The sequence below is a fragment of the Nerophis ophidion genome, linkage group LG11 (assembly GCF_033978795.1).
Source record: "Nerophis ophidion isolate RoL-2023_Sa linkage group LG11, RoL_Noph_v1.0, whole genome shotgun sequence".
In the NCBI taxonomy this organism is placed as follows: Eukaryota; Metazoa; Chordata; class Actinopteri; order Syngnathiformes; family Syngnathidae; genus Nerophis; species Nerophis ophidion.
The window spans coordinates 30013971-30030931 of record NC_084621.1 but is presented as its reverse complement, the minus strand read 5'-3'; positions in this window follow the sequence as shown (position 1 = coordinate 30030931).

The window sequence follows — 16961 nt, the reverse complement described above, 5'->3', positions numbered from 1 at the left end:
TATTGAATAAAAAAACTAATTTGTGTCTTTGCAAACCTTACAAAAGATCATTGTTCTAGTACAACTAACAAAAAAACATATCTCTGGGCATTATTAGCCATTTTGCATGTGTTGTTTAGAAGTTATGTTTGAATACATTTTTATTGCTTTTTTCGCATTATCTCAGGTCTGTAAGACTATTATAGTCGTATTGAGTAAAAAACTACTTTTTGCATTTTCAAGATTTAAAAAAGCATATGTTTCTAGTAAAACTCCCAAAGATGCATTATTTCAGGCATTATTAGCCATTTTTAATGTGTGGTGTAGGAGTTTTGTTTAAATAACTGTCATATTGAGTGTTACAGTATACAGTCATATTGATTAAAACCTCATTTTTGTATTTGCAAACCATAGAAAAACAACCGTATCTAGTAAAACTCACATGTATTCAATATCACAGGCATTTTTAGACATTTTGCACGTTTGGATTAGGAATTATGTTGGAATACATTTGTATTGCTTTTTTCGCATTATCTCAGGATTCTAAGTACATTACTGTCAAATTGAGTAACAAATCAAATTTTGTTTTTGCAAACCTTACCAAATGTTTTTTTTCTGGAAAACTCTCGAAGATGCATTTCTTCAGGCATTATTAGACTATTTGCATGTGTATTTTTGGAGTTATGTTTCAAAAAATGTCATTTTGAGTGTGACCAATATGAGGCCAGTAAAATCTAATATTTGTATTTGTCAACCTTTCCAAAATACCTGATTCTGCTAAAACTTACAAAAATTCAATATCAAAGGCTTTTTAAGACAAATTTCATAATTGGTTTTGGAGTTATGATTATAAACCTTTCATATTTAGTATGACTGTTACACTGTTATATTGAATAAAAAAACTAATTTGTGTCTTTGCAAACCTTACAAAAGATCATTTTTCTAGTAAAACTAACAAAAAAACATATCTCTGGGCATTATTAGCCATTTTGCATGTGTTGTTTAGAAGTTATGTTTGAATACATTTGTATTGCTTTTTTCGCATTATCTCAGGATTCTAAGACTATTATAGTCATATTGAGTAAAAAACTACTTTTTGCATTTGCAAGATTTAAAAAAGCATATGTTTCGAGTAAAACTCCCAAAGATGCATTATTTCAGGCATTATTAGCCATTTTTCATGTGTGGTGTAGGAGTTATGTTTAAATAACTGTCATATTGAGTGTTACAGTGTACAGTCACATTGAGTAAAACCTCATTTTTGTATTTGCAAACCATAGAAAAACAACTGTATCTAGTAAAACTCACATGTATTCAATATCACAGGCATTTTTAGACATTTTGCACGTTTGGATTAGGAATTATGTTGGAATACATTTTTATTGCTTTTTTCGCATTATCTCAGGATTCTAAGTACATTACTGTCAAATTGAGTAACACATCAAATGTTGTTTTTGCAAACCTTACCAAATGTTTTTTTTTTCAGGAAAACTCTTGAAGATGCATTTCTTCAGGCATTATTAGACATTTTGCATGTGTATTTTTGGAGTTATGTTTCAAAAAATGTCATTTTGAGTGTGACCAATATGAGGCCAGTAAAATCTAATATTTGTATTTGTGATTCTTTCCAAAATACCTGATTCTGGTAGAACTTACATAAATTCAATATTAAAGGCTTTTTAAGACAAATTTCATATTTGGTTTTGGAGTTATGATTATAAACCTTTCATATTTAGTATGACAGTTACACTGTTATATTGAATAAAAAAACTAATTTGTGTCTTTGCAAACCTTACAAAAGATCATTTTTCTAGTAAAACTAACAAAAAAACATATCTCTTGGCATTATTAGCCATTTTGCATGTGTTGTTTAGAAGTTATGTTTGAATAAATTTTTATTGCTTTTTTCGCTTTATCTCAGGATTCTAAGACTATTATAGTCATATTGAGTAAAAAACTACTTTTTGCATTTGCAAGATTTAAAAAAGCATATGTTTCGAGTAAAACTCCCAAAGATGCATTATTTCAGGCATTATTAGCCATTGTTCATGTGTGGTGTAGGAGTTATGTTTAAATAACTGTCATATTGAGTGTTACAGTGTACAGTCACATTGAGTAAAACCTCATTTTTGTATTTGCAAACCATAGAAAAACAACTGTATCTAGTAAAACTCACATGTATTCAATATCACAGGCATTTTTAGACATTTTGCACGTTTGGATTAGGAACTATGTTGGAATACATTTTTTTTGCTTTTTTCGCATTATCTCAGGATTCTAAGTACATTACTGTCAAATTGAGTAACAAATCAAATTTTGTTTTTGCAAACCTTACCAAATGTTTTTTTTTTCAGGAAAACTCTTGAAGATGCATTTTTTCAGGCATTATTAGACATTTTGCATGTGTATTTTTGGAGTTATGTTTCAAAAACTGTCATTTTGAGTGTGACCAAAATGAAGCCAGTAAAATCTAATATTTGTATTTTTGATTCTTTCCAAAATACCTGATTCTGGTATAACTTACATAAATTCAATATTAAAGGCTTTTTAAGACAAATTTCATATTTGGTTTTGGAGTTATGATTATAAACCTTTCATATTTAGTATGACAGTTACATTGTTATATTGAATAAAAAAACTAATTTGTGTGTTTGCAAACCTTACAAAATATCATTTTTCTAGTAAAACTAACAAAAAAACATATCTCTGGGCATTATTAGCCATTTTGCATGTGTTGTTTAGAAGTTATGTTTGAATACATTTTTATTGCTTTTTTCGCATTATCTCAGGACTGTAAGACTATTATAGTCGTATTGAGTAAAAAACTACTTTTTGCATTTGCAAGATTTAAAAAAGCATATGTTTCGAGTAAAACTCCCAAAGATGCATTATTTCAGGCATTATTAGCCATTGTTCATGTGTGGTGTAGGAGTTATGTTTAAATAACTGTCATATTGAGTGTTACAGTGTACAGTTATATTGAGTAAAACCTCATTTTTGTATTTGCAAACCATAGAAAAACAACTGTATCTAGTAAAACTCACATGTATTCAATATCACAGGCATTTTTAGACATTTTGCACGTTTGGATTAGGAATTATGTTGGAATACATTTTTATTGCTTTTTTCGCATTATCTCAGGATTCTAAGTACATTACTGTCAAATTGAGTAACAAATCAAATTTTGTTTTTGCAAACCTTACCAAATGTTTTTTTTTCAGGAAAACTCTTGAAGATGCATTTTTTCAGGCATTATTAGACATTTTGCATGTGTATTTTTGGAGTTATGTTTCAAAAACTGTCATTTTGAGTGTGACCAATATGAGGCCAGTAAAATCTAATATTTGTATTTGTGATTCTTTCCAAAATACCTGATTCTGGTATAACTTACATAAATTCAATATTAAAGGCTTTTTAAGACAAATTTCATATTTGGTTTTGGAGTTATGATTATAAACCTTTCATATTTAGTATGACAGTTACATTGTTATATTGAATAAAAAAACTAATTTGTGTCTTTGCAAACCTTACAAAATATCATTTTTCTAGTAAAACTAACAAAAAAACATATCTCTGGGCATTATTAGCCATTTTGCATGTGTTGTTTAGAAGTTATGTTTGAATACATTTTTATTGCTTTTTTCGCATTATCTCAGGACTGTAAGACTATTATAGTCGTATTGAGTAAAAAACTACTTTTTGCATTTGCGAGATTTAAAAAAGCATATGTTTCGAGTAAAACTCCCAAAGATGCATTATTTCAGGCATTACTAGCCATTGTTCATGTGTTGTGTAGGAGTTATGTTTAAATAACTGTCATATTGAGTGTTACAGTGTACAGTCATATTGAGTAAAACCTCATTTTTGTATTTGCAAACCATAGAAAAAACAACTGTATCTAGTAAAACTCACATGTATTCAATATCACAGACATTTTTAGACATTTTGCACGTTTGGATTAGGAATTATGTTGGAATACATTTTTATTGCTTTTTTCGCATTATCTCAGGATTCTAAGTACATTACTGTCAAATTGAGTAACAAATCAAATTTTGTTTTTGCAAACCTTACCAAATGTTTTTTTTCTGGAAAACTCTCGAAGATGCATTTCTTCAGGCATTATTAGACTATTTGCATGTGTATTTTTGGAGTTATGTTTCAAAAAATGTCATTTTGAGTGTGACCAATATGAGGCCAGTAAAATCTAATATTTGTAATTGTCAACCTTTCCAAAATACCTGATTCTGCTAAAACTTACAAAAATTCAATATTAAAGGCTTTTTAAGACAAATTTCATATTTGGTTTTGGAGTTATGATTATAAACCTTTCATATTTAGTATGACAGTTACACTGTTATATTGAATAAAAAAACAAATTTGTGTCTTTGCCAACCTTACAAAAGATCATTTTTCTAGTAAAACTAACAAAAAAACATATCTCTGGGCATTATTAGCCATTTTGCATGTGTTGTTTAGAAGTTATGTTTGAATACATTTGTATTGTTTTTTTCGCATTATCTCAGGATTCTAAGACTATTATAGTCATATTGAGTAAAAAACTACTTTTTGCATTTGCAAGATTTAAAAAAGCATATGTTTCGAGTAAAACTCCCAAAGATGCATTATTTCAGGCATTATTAGCCATTTTTCATGTGTGGTGTTGGAGTTATGTTTAAATAACTGTCATATTGAGTGTTACAGTGTACAGTCACATTGAGTAAAACCTCATTTTTGTATTTGCAAACCATAGAAAAACAACTGCATCTAGTAAAACTCACATGTATTCAATATCACAGGCATTTTTAGACATTTTGCCCGTTTGGATTAGGAATTATGTTGGAATACATTTTTATTGCTTTTTTCGCATTATCTCAGGATTCTAAGTACATTACTGTCAAATTGAGTAACAAATCAAATTTTGTTTTTGCAAACCTTACCAAATGTTTTTTTTTCAGGAAAACTCTTGAAGATGCATTTCTTCAGGCATTATTAGACATTTTGCATGTGTATTTTTGGAGTTATGTTTAAAAAACTGTCATTTTGAGTGTGACCAATATGAGGCCAGTAAAATCTAATATTTGTATTTGTGATTCTTTCCAAAATACCTGATTCTGGTATAACTTACATAAATTCAATATTAAAGGCTTTTTAAGACAAATTTCATATTTGGTTTTGGAGTTATGATTATAAACCTTTCATATTTAGTATGACAGTTACACTGTTATATTGAATAAAAAAACTAATTTGTGTCTTTGCAAACCTTACAAAAGATCATTTTTCTAGTAAAACTAACAAAAAAAAATATCTCCGGGCATTATTAGCCATTTTGCATGTGTTGTTTAGAAGTTATGTTTGAATACATTTTTATTGCTTTTTTCGCATTATCACAGGACTGTAAGACTATTATAGTCGTATTGAGTAAAAAACTACTTTTTGCATTTGCAAGATTTAAAAAAGCATATGTTTCGAGTAAAACTCCCAAAGATGCATTATTTCAGGCATTATTAGCCATTTTTCATGTGTTGTGTAGGAGTTATGTTTAAATAACTGTCATATTGAGTGTTACAGTGTACAGTCATATTGAGTAAAACCTCATTTTTGTATTTGCAAACCATAGAAAAAACAACTGTATCTAATAAAACTCACATGTATTCAATATCACAGACATTTTTAGACATTTTGCACGTTTGGATTAGGAATTATGTTGGAATACATTTTTATTGCTTTTTTCGCATTATCTCAGGATTCTAAGTACATTACTTTCAAATTGAGTAACACATCAAATTTTGTTTTTGCAAACCTTACCAAATGTTTTTTTTTTTTCTGGAAATCTCTCGAAGATGCATTTCTTCAGGTATTATAGGACTATTTGCATGTGTATTTTTGAAGTTATGTTTCAAAAAATGTCATTTTGAGTGTGACCAATATGAGGCCAGTAAAATCTAATATTTGTATTTGTGATTATTTCCAAAATACCTGATTCTGGTAGAACTTACATAAATTCAATATTAAAGGCTTTTTAAGACAAATTTCATATTTGGTTTTGGAGTCATGATTATAAACCTTTCATATTTAGTATGACAGTTACAGTGTTATATTGAATAAAAAAACTAACTTGTGTCTTTGCAAACCTTACAAAATATCATTTTTCTAGTACAACTAACAAAAATACATATCTCTTGGCATTATTAGCCATTTTGCATGTGTTGTTTAGAAGTTATGTTTGAATACATTTTTATTGCTTTTTTCGCATTATCTCAGGACTGTAAGACTATTATAGTCATATTGAGTAAAAAACTACTTTTTGCATTTGCAAGATTTAAAAAAGCATATGTTTCGAGTAAAACTCCCAAAGATGCATTATTTCAGGCATTATTAGCCATTTTTCATGTGTGGTGTAGGAGTTATGTTTAAATAACTGTCATATTGAGTGTTACAGTGTACAGTCACATTGAGTAAAACCTCATTTTTGTATTTGCAAACCATAGAAAAACAACTGTATCTAGTAAAACTCACATGTATTCAATATCACAGGCATTTTTAGACATTTTGCACGTTTGGATTAGGAATTATGTTGGAATACATTTTTATTGCTTTTTTCGCATTATCTCAGGATTCTAAGTACATTACTGTCAAATTGAGTAACAAATCAAATTTTGTTTTTGCAAACCTTACCAAATGTTTTTTTTCAGGAAAACTCTTGAAGATGCATTTCTTCAGGCATTATTAGACATTTTGCATGTGTATTTTTGGAGTTATGTTTCAAAAACTGTCATTTTGAGTGTGACCAATATGAGGCCAGTAAAATCTAATATTTGTATTTGTGATTATTTCCAAAATACCTGATTCTGGTATAACTTACATAAATTCAATATTAAAGGCTTTTTAAGACAAATTTCATATTTGGTTTTGGAGTTATGATTATAAACCTTTCATATTTAGTATGACAGTTACACTGTTATATTGAATAAAAAAACTAATTTGTGTCTTTGCAAACCTTACAAAAGATCATTTTTCTAGTACAACTAACAAAAAAACATATCTCTGGGCATTATTAGCCATTTTGCATGTGTTGTTTAGAAGTTATGTTTGAATAAATTTTTATTGCTTTTTTCGCATTATCTCAGGACTGTAAGACTATTATAGTCGTATTGAGTAAAAAACTACTTTTTGCATTTGCAAGATTTAAAAAAGCATATGTTTCGAGTAAAACTCCCAAAGATGCATTATTTCAGGCATTATTAGCCATTTTTCATGTGTTGTGTAGGAGTTATGTTTAAATAACTGTCATATTGAGTGTTACAGTGTACAGTCATATTGAGTAAAACCTCATTTTTGTATTTGCAAACCATAGAAAAACAACTGTATCTAGTAAAACTCACATGTATTCAATATCACAGGCATTTTTAGACATTTTGCACGTTTGGATTAGGAATTATGTTGGAATACATTTGTATTGCTTTTTTCGCATTATCTCAGGATTCTAAGTACATTACTGTCAAATTGAGTAACAAATCAAATTTTGTTTTTGCAAACCTTACCAAATATTTTTTTTTTCTGGAAAACTCTCGAAGATGCATTTCTTCAGGTATTATTAGACTATTTGCATGTGTATTTTTGGAGTTATGTTTCAAAAAATGTCATTTTGAGTGTGACCAATATGAGGCCAGTAATATCTAATATTTGTATTTGTGATTCTTTCCAAAATACCTGATTCTGGTAGAACTTACATAAATTCAATATTAAAGGCTTTTTAAGACAAATTTCATATTTGGTTTTGGAGTTATGATTATAAACCTTTCATATTTAGTATGACAGTTACAGTGTTATATTGAATAAAAAAACTAACTTGTGTCTTTGCAAACCTTACAAAAGATCATTTTTCTAGTAAAACTAACAAAAAAACTTATCTCTAGGCATTATTAGCCATTTTGCATGTATTGTTTAGAAGTTATGTTTGAATACATTTGTATTGCTTTTTTCGCATTATCTCAGGATTCTAAGACTATTATAGTCATATTGAGTAAAAAACTACTTTTTGCATTTGCAAGATTTAAAAAAGCATATGTTTCGAGTAAAACTCCCAAAGATGCATTATTTCAGGCATTATTAGCCATTTTTCATGTGTGGTGTAGGAGTTGTTTAAATAACTGTCATATTGAGTGTTACAGTGTACAGTCACATTGAGTAAAACCTCATTTTTGTATTTGCAAACCATAGAAAAACAACCGTATCTAGTAAAACTCACATGTATTCAATATCACAGGCATTTTTAGACATTTTGCACGTTTGGATTAGGAATTATGTTGGAATACATTTTTATTGCTTTTTTCGCATTATCTCAGGATTCTAAGTACATTACTGTCAAATTGAGTAACAAATCAAATTTTGTTTTTGCAAACCTTACCAAATGTTTTTTTTTCTGGAAAACTCTCGAAGATGCATTTCTTCAGGTATTATTAGACTATTTGCATGTGTATTTTTGGAGTTATGTTTCAAAAACTGTCATTTTGAGTGTGACCAATATGAGGCCAGTAAAATTTAATATTTGTATTTGTGATTCTTTCCAAAATACCTGATTCTGTTATAACTTACATAAATTCAATATTAAAGGCTTTTTAAGACAAATTTCATATTTGGTTTTGGAGTTATGATTATAAACCTTTCATATTTAGTATGACAGTTACACTGTTATATTGAATAAAAAAACTAATTTGTGTCTTTGCAAACCTTACAAAAGATCATTTTTCTAGTACAACTAACAAAAAAACATATCTCTGGGCATTATTAGCCATTTTGCATGTGTTGTTTAGAAGTTATGTTTGAATACATTTTTATTGCTTTTTTCGCATTATCTCAGGACTGTAAGACTATTATAGTCGTATTGAGTAAAAAACTACTTTTTGCATTTTCAAGATTTAAAAAAGCATATGTTTCTAGTAAAACTCCCAAAGATGCATTATTTCAGGCATTATTAGCCATTTTTAATGTGTGGTGTAGGAGTTATGTTTAAATAACTGTCATATTGAGTGTTACAGTATACAGTCATATTGATTAAAACCTCATTTTTGTATTTGCAAACCATAGAAAAACAACCGTATCTAGTAAAACTCACATGTATTCAATATCACAGGCATTTTTAGACATTTTGCACGTTTGGATTAGGAATTATGTTGGAATACATTTGTATTGCTTTTTTCGCATTATCTCAGGATTCTAAGTACATTACTGTCAAATTGAGTAACAAATCAAATTTTGTTTTTGCAAACCTTACCAAATGTTTTTTTTTCTGGAAAACTCTCGAAGATGCATTTCTTCAGGCATTATTAGACTATTTGCATGTGTATTTTTGGAGTTATGTTTCAAAAAATGTCATTTTGAGTGTGACCAATATGAGGCCAGTAAAATCTAATATTTGTATTTGTCAACCTTTCCAAAATACCTGATTCTGCTAAAACTTACAAAAATTCAATATCAAAGGCTTTTTAAGACAAATTTCATAATTGGTTTTGGAGTTATGATTATAAACCTTTCATATTTAGTATGACAGTTACACTGTTATATTGAATAAAAAAACTAATTTGTGTCTTTGCAAACCTTACAAAAGATCATTTTTCTAGTAAAACTAACAAAAAAACATATCTCTGGGCATTATTAGCCATTTTGCATGTGTTGTTTAGAAGTTATGTTTGAATACATTTTTATTGCTTTTTTCGCATTATCTCAGGATTCTAAGACTATTATAGTCATATTGAGTAAAAAACTACTTTTTGCATTTGCAAGATTTAAAAAAGCATATGTTTCGAGTAAAACTCCCAAAGATGCATTATTTCAGGCATTATTAGCCATTTTTCATGTGTGGTGTAGGAGTTATGTTTAAATAACTGTCATATTGAGTGTTACAGTGTACAGTCACATTGAGTAAAACCTCATTTTTGTATTTGCAAACCATAGAAAAACAACTGTATCTAGTAAAACTCACATGTATTCAATATCACAGGCATTTTTAGACATTTTGCACGTTTGGATTAGGAATTATGTTGGAATACATGTTTATTGCTTTTTTCGCATTATCTCAGGATTCTAAGTACATTACTGTCAAATTGAGTAACAAATCAAATTTTGTTTTTGCAAACCTTACCAAATGTTTTTTTTTCTGGAAAACTCTCGAAGATGCATTTCTTCAGGTATTATTAGACTATTTGCATGTGTATTTTTGGAGTTATGTTTAAAAAAATGTCATTTTGAGTGTGACCAATATGAGGCCAGTAAAATCTAATATTTGTATTTGTCAACCTTTCCAAAATACCTGATTCTGCTAAAACTTACAAAAATTCAATATCAAAGGCTTTTTAAGACAAATTTCATAATTGGTTTTGGAGTTATGATTATAAACCTTTCATATTTAGTATGACAGTTACACTGTTATATTGAATAAAAAAACTAATTTGTGTCTTTGCAAACCTTACAAAAGATCATTTTTCTAGTAAAACTAACAAAAAACATATCTCTGGGCATTATTAGCCATTTTGCATGTGTTGTTTAGAAGTTATGTTTGAATACATTTTTATTGCTTTTTTCGCATTATCTCAGGATTCTAAGACTATTATAGTCGTATTGAGTAAAAAACTACTTTTTGCATTTGCAAGATTTAAAAAAGCATATGTTTCGAGTAAAACTCCCAAAGATGCATTATTTCAGGCATTATTAGCCATTTTTCATGTGTGGTGTAGGAGTTATGTTTAAATAACTGTCATATTGAGTGTTACAGTGTACAGTCACATTGAGTAAAACCTCATTTTTGTATTTGCAAACCATAGAAAAACAACTGTATCTAGTAAAACTCACATGTATTCAATATCACAGGCATTTTTAGACATTTTGCACGTTTGGATTAGGAATTATGTTGGAATACATTTTTATTGCTTTTTTCGCATTATCTCAGGATTCTAAGTACATTACTGTCAAATTGAGTAACAAATCAAATTTTGTTTTTGCAAACCTTACCAAATGTTTTTTTTTCTGGAAAACTCTCGAAGATGCATTTCTTCAGGCATTATTAGACTATTTGCATGTGTATTTTTGGAGTTATGTTTCAAAAAATGTCATTTTGAGTGTGACCAATATGAGGCCAGTAAAATCTAATATTTGTATTTGTCAACCTTTCCAAAATACCTGATTCTGCTAAAACTTACAAAAATTCAATATCAAAGGCTTTTTAAGACAAATTTCATAATTGGTTTTGGAGTTATGATTATAAACCTTTCATATTTAGTATGACAGTTACACTGTTATATTGAATAAAAAAACTAATTTGTGTCTTTGCAAACCTTACAAAAGATCATTTTTCTAGTAAAACTAACAAAAAAACATATCTCTGGGCATTATTAGCCATTTTGCATGTGTTGTTTAGAAGTTATGTTTGAATAAATTTTTATTGCTTTTTTCGCACTATCTCAGGATTCTAAGACTATTATAGTCATATTGAGTAAAAAACTACTTTTTGCATTTGCAAGATTTAAAAAAGCATATGTTTCGAGTAAAACTCCCAAAGATGCATTATTTCAGGCATTATTAGCCATTTTTCATGTGTGGTGTAGGAGTTATGTTTAAATAACTGTCATATTGAGTGTTACAGTGTACAGTCACATTGAGTAAAACCTCATTTTTGTATTTGCAAACCATAGAAAAACAACTGTATCTAGTAAAACTCACATGTATTCAATATCACAGGCATTTTTAGACATTTTGCACGTTTGGATTAGGAATTATGTTGGAATACATGTTTATTGCTTTTTTCGCATTATCTCAGGATTCTAAGTACATTACTGTCAAATTGAGTAACAAATCAAATTTTGTTTTTGCAAACCTTACCAAATGTTTTTTTTTCTGGAAAACTCTCGAAGATGCATTTCTTCAGGTATTATTAGACTATTTGCATGTGTATTTTTGGAGTTATGTTTCAAAAAATGTCATTTTGAGTGTGACCAATATGAGGCCAGTAAAATCTAATATTTGTATTTGTCAACCTTTCCAAAGTACCTGATTCTGCTAAAACTTACAAAAATTCAATATCAAAGGCTTTTTAAGACAAATTTCATAATTGGTTTTGGAGTTATGATTATAAACCTTTCATATTTAGTATGACAGTTACACTGTTATATTGAATAAAAAAACTAATTTGTGTCTTTGCAAACCTTACAAAAGATCATTTTTGTAGTAAAACTAACAAAAAAACATATCTCTGGGCATTATTAGCCATTTTGCATGTGTTGTTTAGAAGTTATGTTTGAATACATTTTTATTGCTTTTTTCGCATTATCTCAGGATTCTAAGACTATTATAGTCGTATTGAGTAAAAAACTACTTTTTGCATTTGCAAGATTTAAAAAAGCATATGTTTCGAGTAAAACTCCCAAAGATGCATTATTTCAGGCATTATTAGCCATTTTTCATGTGTGGTGTAGGAGTTATGTTTAAATAACTGTCATATTGAGTGTTACAGTGTACAGTCACATTGAGTAAAACCTCATTTTTGTATTTGCAAACCATAGAAAAACAACTGTATCTAGTAAAACTCACATGTATTCAATATCACAGGCATTTTTAGACATTTTGCACGTTTGGATTAGGAATTATGTTGGAATACATTTTTATTGCTTTTTTCGCATTATCTCAGGATTCTAAGTACATTACTGTCAAATTGAGTAACAAATCAAATTTTGTTTTTGCAAACCTTACCAAATGTTTTTTTTTTCAGGAAAACTCTTGAAGATGCATTTCTTCAGGCATTATTAGACATTTTGCATGTGTATTTTTGGAGTTATGTTTCAAAAACTGTCATTTTGAGTGTGACCAATATGAGGCCAGTAAAATCTAATATTTGTATTTGTGATTCTTTCCAAAATACCTGATTCTGGTATAACTTACATGAATTCAATATTAAAGGCTTTTTAAGACAAATTTCATATTTGGTTTTGGAGTTATGATTATAAACCTTTCATATTTAGTATGACAGTTACACTGTTATATTGAATAAAAAAACTAATTTGTGTCTTTGCAAACCTTACAAAAGATCATTTTTCTAGTAAAACTAACAAAAAAACATATCTCTGGGCATTATTAGCCATTTTGCATGTGTTGTTTAGAAGTTATGTTTGAATACATTTGTATTGCTTTTTTCGCATTATCTCAGGACTGTAAGACTATTATAGTCGTATTGAGTAAAAAACTACTTGCAAGATTTAAAAAAGCATATGTTTCGAGTAAAACTCCCAAAGATGCATTATTTCAGGCATTATTAGCCATTTTTCATGTGTTGTGTAGGAGTTATGTTTAAATAACTGTCATATTGAGTGTTACAGTGTACAGTCATATTGAGTAAAACCTCATTTTTGTATTTGCAAACCATAGAAAAACAACTGTATCTAGTAAAACTCACATGTATTTAATATCACAGACATTTTTAGACATTTTGCACGTTTGGATTAGGAATTATGTTGGAATACATTTTTATTGCTTTTTTCGCATTATCTCAGGATTCTAAGTACATTACTTTCAAATTGAGTAACACATCAAATTTTGTTTTTGCAAACCTTACCAAATGTTTTTTTTTTCTGGAAAACTCTCGAAGATGCATTTCTTCAGGTATTATAGGACTATTTGCATGTGTATTTTTGGAGTTATGTTTCAAAAAATGTCATTTTGAGTGTGACCAATATGAGGCCAGTAAAATCTAATATTTGTATTTGTGATTCTTTCCAAAATACCTGATTCTGGTAAAACTTACATAAATTCAATATTAAAGGCTTTTTAAGACAAATTTCATATTTGGTTTTGGAGTTATGATTATAAACCTTTCATATTTCGTATGACAGTTACACTGTTATATTGAATAAAAAAACTAATTTGTGTCTTTGCAAACCTTACAAAATATCATTTTTCTAGTACAACTAACAAAAAAACATATCTCTGGGCATTATTAGCCATTTTGCATGTGTTGTTTAGAAGTTATGTTTGAATACATTTTTATTGCTTTTTTCGCATTATCTCAGGATTCTAAGACTATTATAGTCATATTGAGTAAAAAACTACTTTTTGCATTTGCAAGATTTAAAAAAGCATATGTTTCGAGTAAAACTCCCAAAGATGCATTATTTCAGGAATTATTAGCCATTTTTCATGTGTGGTGTAGGAGTTATGTTTAAATAACTGTCATATTGAGTTTTACAGTGTACAGTCACATTGAGTAAAACCTCATTTTTGTATTTGCAAACCATAGAAAAACAACTGTATCTAGTAAAACTCACATGTATTCAATATCACAGGCATTTTTAGACATTTTGCACGTTTGGATTAGGAATTATGTTGGAATACAATTTTATTGCTTTTTTCGCATTATCTCAGGATTCTAAGTACATTACTGTCAAATTGAGTAACAAATCAAATTTTGTTTTTGCAAACCTTACCAAATGTTTTTTTTTTTCAGGAAAACTCTTGAAGATGCATTTCTTCAGGCATTATTAGACATTTTGCATGTGTAATTTTGGAGTTATGTTTCAAAAACTGTCATTTTGAGTGTGACCAATATGAGGCCAGTAAAATCTAATATTTGTATTTGTGATTCTTTCCAAAATACCTGATTCTGGTATAACTTACATAAATTCAATATTAAAGGCTTTTTAAGACAAATTTCATATTTGGTTTTGGAGTTATGATTATAAACCTTTCATATTTAGTATGACAGTTACACTGTTATATTGAATAAAAAAACTAATTTGTGTCTTTGCAAACCTTACAAAAGATCATTTTTCTAGTAAAACTAACAAAAAAACATATCTCTGGGCATTATTAGCCATTTTGCATGTGTTGTTTAGAAGTTATGTTTGAATACATTTGTATTGCTTTTTTCGCATTATCTCAGGACTGTAAGACTATTATAGTCGTATTGAGTAAAAAACTACTTTTTGCATTTGCAAGATTTAAAAAAGCATATGTTTCGAGTAAAAATCCCAAAGATGCATTATTTCAGGCATTATTAGCCATTTTTCATGTGTTGTGTAGGAGTTATGTTTAAATAACTGTCATATTGAGTGTTACTGTGTACAGTCATATTGAGTAAAACCTCATTTTTGTATTTGCAAACCATAGAAAAACAACTGTATCTAGTAAAACTCACATGTATTCAATATCACAGACATTTTTAGACATTTTGCACGTTTGGATTAGGAATTATGTTGGAATACATTTTTATTGCTTTTTTCGCATTATCTCAGGATTCTAAGTACATTACTTTCAAATTGAGTAACACATCAAATTTTGTTTTTGCAAACCTTACCAAATGTTTTTTTTTTCTGGAAAACTCTCAAAGGTGCATTTCTTCAGGTATTATAGGACTATTTGCATGTGTATTTTTGGAGTTATGTTTCAAAAAATGTCATTTTGAGTGTGACCAATATGAGGCCAGTAAAATCTAATATTTGTATTTGTGAAACTTTCCAAAATACCTGATTCTGCTAAAACTTACAAAAATTCAATATCAAAGGCTTTTTAAGACAAATTTCATATTTGGTTTTGGAGTTATGATTATAAACCTTTCATATTTAGAATGACAGGTACACTGTTATATTGAATAAAAAAACTAATTTGTGTCTTTGCAAACCTTACAAAATATCATTTTTCTAGTACAACTAACAAAAAAACATATCTCTGGGCATTATTAGCCATTTTGCATGTGTTGTTTAGAAGTTATGTTTGAATACATTGTTATTGCTTTTTTCGCATTATCTTAGGATTCTAAGACTATTATAGTCATATTGAGTAAAAAACTACTTTTTGCATTTGCAAGATTTAAAAAAGCATATGTTTCGAGTAAAACTCCCAAAGATGCATTATTTCAGGCATTATTAGCCATTTTTCATGTGTGGTGTAGGAGTTATGTTTAAATAACTGTCATATTGAGTTTTACAGTGTACAGTCACATTGAGTAAAACCTCATTTTTGTATTTGCAAACCATAGAAAAACAACTGTATCTAGTAAAACTCACATGTATTCAATATCACAGGCATTTTTAGACATTTTGCACGTTTGGATTAGGAATTATGTTGGAATACATTTTTATTGCTTTTTTCGCATTATCTCAGGATTCTAAGTACATTACTGTCAAATTGAGTAACAAATCAAATTTTGTTTTTGCAAACCTTACCAAATGTTTTTTTTTCAGGAAAACTCTTGAAGATGCATTTCTTCAGGCATTATTAGACATTTTGCATGTGTATTTTTGGAGTTATGTTTCAAAAACTGTCATTTTGAGTGTGACCAATATGAGGCCAGTAAAATCTAATATTTGTATTTGTGATTCTTTCCAAAATACCTGATTCTGGTATAACTTACATAAATTCAATATTAAAGGCTTTTTAAGACAAATTTCATATTTGGTTTTGGAGTTATGATTATAAACCTTTCATATTTAGTATGACAGTTACACTGTTATATTGAATAAAAAAACTAATTTGTGTCTTTGCAAACCTTACAAAAGATATTTTTTCTTGTAAAACTAACAAAAAAACATATCTCTGGGCATTATTAGCCATTTTGCATGTGTTGTTTAGAAGTTATGTTTGAATACATTTTTATTGCTTTTTTCGCATTATCTCAGGACTGTAAGACTATTATAGTCGTATTGAGTAAAAAACTACTTTTTGCATTTGCAAGATTTAAAAAAGTATATGTTTCGAGTAAAACTCCCAAAGATGCATTATTTCAGGCATTATTAGCCATTTTTCATGTGTTGTGTAGGAGTTATGTTTAAATAACTGTCATATTGAGTGTTACAGTGTACAGTCATATTGAGTAAAACCTCATTTTTGTATTTGCAAACCATAGAAAAACAACTGTATCTAGTAAAACTCACATGTATTCAATATCACAGACATTTTTAGACATTTTGCACGTTTGGATTAGGAATTATGTTGGAATACAT